The following is an 8148-nucleotide window of genomic DNA, read 5'->3' as shown; positions in this document are numbered from 1 at the left end:
AAAAAAAAAAAATTTGCTCTGTGCAGTTTTTGCGCCCTCCTCTATATCTGCAACCATTATTTTTACATAAAAAAAATTCTAACATAAGGGAAAATGAGCCAAAAATCTAAAACGGTCGGTCGGTCTGAGCCTCAGCTTTGTTCACAGTCTTTCTTTCTTCTTAATTTTCTTTGAAAGCAAATTTGCACATTCTTTTATTGTTTGTTATTGTTATTATTATTATTGTGTGTTAGCTAAGTTGTTTATTTGTTTTAATTCTTTAGTGTGCACTTTACATTTATTCTTAGCTCTTGTTCTTGCTTGTAAAAAAGGTGCAGTACTTTACTGTATAACTGTTAACCCTTTCACTGCCACACGACGGAGTGTTAACCCTTTATTATCACACAACCGACGGTCGTGAACCTTTTGTGTATTGTCGCAGTGAAAAGGGTTAACCGGTTGGTAGCGCGACAATGTTTTGATTTTTTTGGGGGGGGGGGGGGGGGGGGGGGGGCGTGCAGTGGTGAACCTCACCTAGGGCGCCAAATGTGCTAGATCCGCCCCTGGGTGTATCAAACTCAAACATTATGTAAACATTAATAATAATAATAATAATAATAATAATAATAATAATAATAATAATAATAATAATAATAATAATAATAATAATAATATTTTATTAACATTAACAGTCAAATGTATATCAGCAAATACATTTACGTCCGCGCAGTGTGCAGTGTGAGTGCTGCAGGGATCTATCAAAGTCCAATCAAACAGATGACCCCGCTGTTCTTGCAGGTACAAAGCGGATACAGGGAGAAGGTACATCTCAGAGAAATCGGTCTGTTCATTCCAAGTGGTTCAAGGACCACAGATGGCTAACATTTTGCCAAACAAGAGCAAAACTGTTCTGTACACAATGTCGTCTTTGGACAATGAAAGGACTCAGTTCTGGTTTAAGCAAAACCAACGAGAATGCATTTTCAGTGCTTGGATTTCAAAATTGGAAAAACGCTGTACATGCCTTTAAAAAACACGAGAGTAGCAAATACCACAGAGAGGCCATGGACTACCACCAGTTACACGTTTCCTACCAACGCCCTACCAACTTTTGGGGTGTAAACATTTATTTTTATTTTTTATTAATTAATTGGCCATACCTATTCCAAATGCGTTCCGCGGTCCATGCGTTCAATGGTGCTATGCATGCTGTCACACTCCATTTGTGTGTGTCCAGCAACAAGGTACTTCTGTGTTATTAGTACCCCATATTTCCTGGCAAGCTCAGAAAATGCATTCGCCACATTTGCATTGCGGTTCTGATAACCACAACCATCGCTCCACACTACTATCTCCTTGATTTCTGGATGATCTTTGATCAAACCTTCAAAATGGCGATATTGAAGATGTACAAATACTTCGCTACTGAGATCGCCCTGAGTCTCGTCCCACATGTAGCAGTATACCCTTCCTTTGATTTCAAGTCATAGAGGGTAAAGTTATGGACCTGCAGTTTTGTTTTGTAATACAGGCAGCTGGCTTGGGTTTTTGGACACAGCAGCACGGCTTGCAAGTCCATTGTCCAAACGGACTTCTCATTGTTTGCAGAATCCTTGTCGTGGGATTTCTCTTGTCTTGCTTCATCTTTTGCCATCACATGTGCATCATATTTGGCCTTACTGATATTACCATGCTTGAATGAAACACAAACATCACACTGATCTTTTCGAGGAATGAATACAGAATACTTTCCTTCATGGAACACATCTGTAAAATGCCGTATCCCAACGGCCCTCACTCCAGCAGTTGCAGCTGCTTGTTGATATTCCCGATGTAGTTGGGAGATGGTTGTGCCTGGGTGAAGGAACTTCTTGTCTTTGTAGGTCGCTGTGCTTCTGCAGTAATGCGAATCAACAGTGGGCAGGTCCTTCAACCAGTCCTTAAGGAAATCTGTGACGTCAGTTTCCAGCTTTGCATGCTTGCCACTCTTAGGTCCAGGCTGCTGCTTGTTCGTCATGGTCGATGGTGTCTTCATTCAGCCAGTGTCTAATGGTTCTTTCAGGGAGACCAAGTGTAGAAGAAAAAAGTGCCTGGCACACTTTATGACTCGTTCCATCCTGAAGTTTAAGTTGGTAGGACAATGACACATTGCGCCTGGATTCTTCAGCAACTTTCCTTTGCTTTATGGCAACCTTTGTGACCAAAGTTTTGATGTATAACCGACGTTCTTCCCAGGTGTTCATCGACCAAACATTCTGAAATATCCACTGCCTCTGTTCTTCTGTAATGGATTGGCAGTCTCGAGTCTTGACTCGTTGACAGAACTTTGAATTGCAGGGAGGACCCTTAGCCTTCGCAGGTATTTTGTTGCCACCTTTGCCCTTGTATGGCATTCCTTTGAGACGTTTCTGCTTGGATTCATTCACTATTTTGTGTTTGTAATTAAACTATAATTTGTGACAGTAAAAGACTAAATAACTACACAACATGTATTGATGTATAGCCTGGCCTATATTATAGTAAACCATACCAATAGGGGACAAGCCCTGAATCATGGAAATGACTTCATCCAGACTGTATAGCTTTGCTTGCTTCTCGAAGCATCTGCCATCTTGAAAAGTTGTAAAATTGCCTAAGTCGCATGTCTTGTGACTTAGGCAAAATATAAAACTGCCTAAGTCACACTCTTGACATAGGCAATATTCTTCCAGGGTAGAAACAGCATGATCCTTTCAATTAAGGATGTAGGCGATTGTACCAGAGGGTGGCCAGCATCATGAAGATATGAGTTAGGCAAAAAAAACATTTTCTCCAAAAAATGACTTAGGCCATTATTTTAAGAGGGTGACGATACGAAACACTATACATAACATAATCAAACAATGTTATTTTACATTTTACTGTAATGTAAAATAATTAAATGTTATATGTCAAGCATTGTGCCTGTACCCAAAAGTAACCTCTTTACTTGCTTTTTAAAGCTTTCTTTGCTTGTTGCTTGAGTAATTGCATATGGCAACCTATTCCACTGTGAGATGGCCCTATACATAGCAGTTATTTTCATTGCATTTGATCTCTGTAGAGGAATTGAAACATGGCCCATGGTAACTTGTCTTGTCCTGTGCTGAATGAATAATAATAATAATAATAATAATAATAATAATAATAATAATAATAATAATAATAATAATAATAATAATAATAATAATAATAATAATAATAATAATAATAATAATAATAATAATAATAATAATAATAATAATAACTTTATTTGTATAGCACTTTTCATACAGAGGTTGCAGTTCAAAGTGTTTCACAACAGTAAAAAATACAGGCATAACCTAGCATAACAAATTTAAAATTTAAATACAAAGAGATAGAGAGGTAGCAAGGTAAGGCAAATCACACTTCTTCAGTCATACAAATAATAAAATAGAATAGATTAGATAGAGTAAAAAAGTGCGGTTTGATTCAGTTTAAAATAGGCTAAAAATTATAAAATAGAACGGACAGTAAAAAAGTGTGATAAGATTGTTCAATAAAAAAAAATATAACAACAGAGCAGTGTATCGCTCTTAGTACTTTGAGTTTCTTTACAAAGTTCTAACATACAACAGAGCATCGCTTTAACATACAACAGAGCAGTGCATCGCTCTTAACACTTTGAGTTTCTTTACAAAGTTCTAACATACAACAGAGCATTGCTCTAACATACAACATAGCAGTCCGTCGCTCTAACATACAACAGAGCAGTCCGTCGCTCTAACATACAACAGAGCAGTCCGTCGCTCTAACATACAACAGAGCAGTCCGTCACTCTTAACATACAACAGAGCAGGCTGTCGCTCTAACAGCAGTCCGTCGCTCTAACATACAACAGAGCAGTCCATCGCTCTTAACAATTTGAGTTTCTTTACAAAGTACAGTTCTAAATTACCTTATAGAACAACAGAGCAGTGCGTCGCTCACAACAACAGAGCATCGCTCTAACACCATAGAACCGACATATGAATTTGATTGGAAGTGTATGAAAGTAGGTATAGGGTAAGAATAGTGCAGGTAAGGTACAATTTGTCAGGATATCCCTGATGTTTCATTGAAATGCCTGAGCAAAGAGATAGCTTTTAAGCTGTCTTTTGAAGATGTCTAGCGAGTTGGCTTCCCTGATGTTTTGGGGTAGTTTGTTCCACAGTTTTGGGGCATAGTTGATAAAGGCTGCATTACCGATTCTCTTTTGACTGTTTCTGGGAGTCTCTAGTAGTCCAGTATCTGATGATCGCAGTGTTCTTGCGGGCCTGTAATTTATTAGAGTGTTGGCGATGTAGCTAGGTCCCTGTCCATTTAGAGCTTTGTATGTAAGGAGAAGGACCTTAAAGTCAATTCTAAATGTTACAGGAAGCCAGTGTAAATCAGCTAAGACTGGACTAATGTGCTCTCTCCTTTTGGTTCTAGTTAGCAGTCAGGCTGCAGAGTTTTGGATTAGCTGAAGCCTCTGTGGTTTTCTTAGGGAGACCCGTGAAAAGTGCATTACAGTAATCTAACCGGCTAGATATGAATGCATAAATTAGCTTCTCAGCATCGTTTTGATTAATGAATGGTCGTACTTTTGCTATATTTCTGAGATGGAAGAACGATGTTTTCGTCACTTTGTTAATATGAGAATTGAAGTTCAGTTCTGAATCTATGATAACCCAGAGACTAGTGACCTCAGATTTGATCCAAGGGGTTAGTCCTCCCAGGTTCTTTATTAACGTTTCTTTTTTTGTTTTGGGGCAGATAATTAGAATTTCAGTTTTATTCTCGTTTAGTTTCAGGAAGTTCTTACTCATCCATTTATTTATTGCCAGTAAGCAGTCTGTAATGGAGTTAATCGCTGTATAATTAGGTTCAGCAGATATGTACAGTTGTGTATCATCCGCATAGCTATGGAAACCTACATTATGTTCTCTGATGATATCAACTGAATGAATGAATGAATGAATGAATGAATGAATGAATGAATGAATGAATGAATGAATGAATGAATGAATGAATGGATGGATGGATGGATGGATGGATGGATGGATGGATGGATGGATGGATTTATGGATGGATGGATGGATGGATGGATGGATGGATGGATGGATGGATGAATGAATGAATGAAAACTTTATTTAACAGATTGCAGAATGGGTACAATATACAGTACGGCTCAATACACACAATTGTTAAGGGGATGCAGACCAGAGAAAGACGTTTGTCTTGTTTACATCAGGGTCCCCCATTTTCAATTCATAGTGACATTTATGACATACACAACATACATGACATCATGACATTTATGGCATAGGGACATACATGGCATACAGGTATATAGTACTGTTACATTTGTGATATATACGATATGCAAATATACAGTACTGTTACCCATAGATCCTAACAGAGAATATATACATATGATGGGGAGGAGACTGTACATTAGAAGGGGGGGGGGGGGGGGGTTGGACATTTACGGTGGCCAGTTTCGAATTGCAGCCTCCCGTAGGTGCTCTTTAAGAGCGGTTTTGAATGTGGGTAGGGATTCACATCTTTTTACAGCTGTTGGTAGGGTGTTCCACATTGTTGTGGCATAATTGCAAAATGTGTTTAGTCCCTTGTTTGTGCCGAATCTGGGTTGCACATGATTTATGGAACTCCTTCTGGTGTTGTGGGCGTGGTATTCACTGACCTTTGGGAAGTATTTCGACATGTACATGGGTACCTGTGTGGTGTAATGTATCATGTAGACCAGGCCCATTGCAAGTTGCTGTACTCTGTCGTCTACTCTAAGCCATCCTAGGTAGTCAAAGAGGTGGGTTCTACGAGTAAGGTCAAGTAGTAGTCTGACCAGTTTGTTTTGTGATGTTTGTAATCTTGTTACAAGAGTGAACTATGTTATACTATTTCCCCCAATAAAAAATCCCCCAAATTATGAAAAAGCATATATATATATATATATATATATATATATATATATTTTTTTTTTTTTTTTTTTTTTTTAATCTTAAGTGTTGTAGTATAACCAGTAGGATAAGATGTATCTGTTAAGTGAGTTTGGTGACACTACACTCTATAAGAGTGAAGATATTTAATGTTTCTTTCCAATAGTGGTCTTTTTATTGTAGTTTTAACAATTTTTTTAATATAGTGGTGAGTGCCTATGTATGTATTGTGACTATATGTTTGTCTTTCAACCACTGCACAAATGAAGTTCAGAAAGGAAAATAAAGTAATTTGAAGTTGAAGTTGAATACAAAATCCCCAGAATTATGAAAAAGCATTTTTTTCCAAATCTAAGTGTTGTAGTATAACCAGTAGGATACAATTGATGATGTGTGCAGTGATTTTGGTGACACTATATACACTGTATGACAGTGAAGTTATTGAATATTTTTGTAGTGTCTCTTTTCGGTGTTGCACTTTTTAGATGGTCCCTGGCTGCGCACTTGCCTCAAGGCTAACCTCGTTCCCAGCTTTATCTCAAGAACCTCAAGGCCGACTGCAGTGCACATATAGAACAGATCAAAAATATTATTATACTAAATGTACAGCTCCGACTTCGAGGTGTTGGGTAACGTGCGGTTAGACAACACTATTTGGGACAGACCACACAGGCTATTTCCATATTATTAGGCTATTACTTCACATAAATATCATGTCTAAAAATGAAATGCACAAAACGAAAAAATTATATATCATAACGTTACCCTGGTATATTGATCTGTATGCATGTATTTATGTATTTATTCATAACGTACATATTCGTTAACGTTAGATCGTGCATGGCTTTTACATTGAAAAATGTACTTGTCACGTGGTTCCGTTCTCCATTCTTCACGAAATAAGAAATGGTCAAAAACCAAAATCGGCCCATTTTTTACTCCTTACATTTTTTTTTATTCTGACACCAAAATACGAAAAACAGCACCGTGTTTCTGTTTTTCCCCGTTTTTTCCCGATTTTGATTTCAAACGGAAATAGGAAAACACCTCGTATTTCCGTTTTTTTCGTATTTCCGTTTGAACTATCAAAACGCACACGGACCACCACCACGGACCCATCCCATTATATCCTGTGAGAGGCGCTATAGTTCCACAACATGTTGTTGAGCAACAGGACTCGTTCGTTGTATAGAAAAACGCTTGCGGCTTTTTCTCAACTTTTCCCCCATACCGCGCGCAGGCTGGCTGCAGCTATCTGGGCAAGAAGAGAGAAAGGAAGTAGCGAGTAGGCTCGGCAGACTAGCTAGTGAGCTACTCTAAAGCATCCAGTCGGCTTGGAAAGGATGTACTTGAGAACCGTTTTATATTTGCGAGTAGCCTAATAATGGTCTCTTTATAGCATAGACAGAAATGGCACGTAGGTAAACCACGGTCTCTGTACGGCCCCCCCCCCACACAACGGGTTATCATCAGACTGATTCAGTAGCATTCAGCTTTTGTCTGAGAGGTAACCTCTTCCTCTTTAGCGTGTCTGCTCAAAGTATTGGGATTGCTTGTCTTTGAGTTCATCAAAAGGGGGAACACAACACACAAGAGCTTGAAAGGCGGTCACCTGAATTTTCTAGCAGTTGTATTGCGGGGAATGCAATTGAGGATTATTCCCAGACAATGAGAAAGACAACTGAGCATGGTAAGTGAACGTTGTGCGTGTTGCCTAATGTAGGCTATTTATTGTGTGTGCTTGTTGGAACAACGGTTAATAATACGCAGCCAGATGAACTTGTCAAAATAACATTAAACACGTTTTATACTGTAGCCTTTTAGTAAACGATCAGACATTGCATTGACAATAACGTGGCAGTAAGTTATTGAAAGGCATAGCATGTATACACATGAGGCTGTATCTTCTTACACCCGTACACGTACAGGACAAACGTGGGGGGGGGAAATGCTTATATCTGGGTTTTTTATATTTATCATTTATATTGGTTATAATGTCCCTATAGAAGAGCAACAGCCAGGCACAGCAAGATGCCTTTTAGCTAGTAGTGATACATGTTGCATCCACTGTGTGGACGAGGTAAGAATGTAGGTTAACTTGTTGCAATGACGTTACTGCAGTGATGTCCCCTGTAGGCCTGTATGGTGAACTCGTGCATGTCATGGAGACGACTAACTAACTGGTATTTTTAACCAACACACAAAATCC

General features: G+C 38.6%; 1 protein-coding gene across 1 annotated transcript in view; it reads left to right on the top strand.

The window, feature by feature from the left end:
• The first annotated feature begins 7215 nt into the window (after nucleotides 1-7215).
• The window catches only part of LOC311224053 (myosin IXB), a 159137-nt gene continuing 158204 nt past the window's right edge, over nucleotides 7216-8148 (top strand). The window contains 1 exon segment of the mRNA XM_084308861.1: nucleotides 7216-7629. The gene's annotated coding sequence lies outside the window, so the exon portion shown is untranslated.

The sequence above is a fragment of the Notolepis coatsorum genome, assembly GCF_963971535.1.
Source record: "Notolepis coatsorum genome assembly, chromosome: 2".
Taxonomy (NCBI): domain Eukaryota; kingdom Metazoa; phylum Chordata; class Actinopteri; order Aulopiformes; family Paralepididae; genus Notolepis; species Notolepis coatsorum.
Note: the sequence above shows the minus strand (reverse complement) of the source record. Positions and strands in the feature narration are given on the sequence as shown.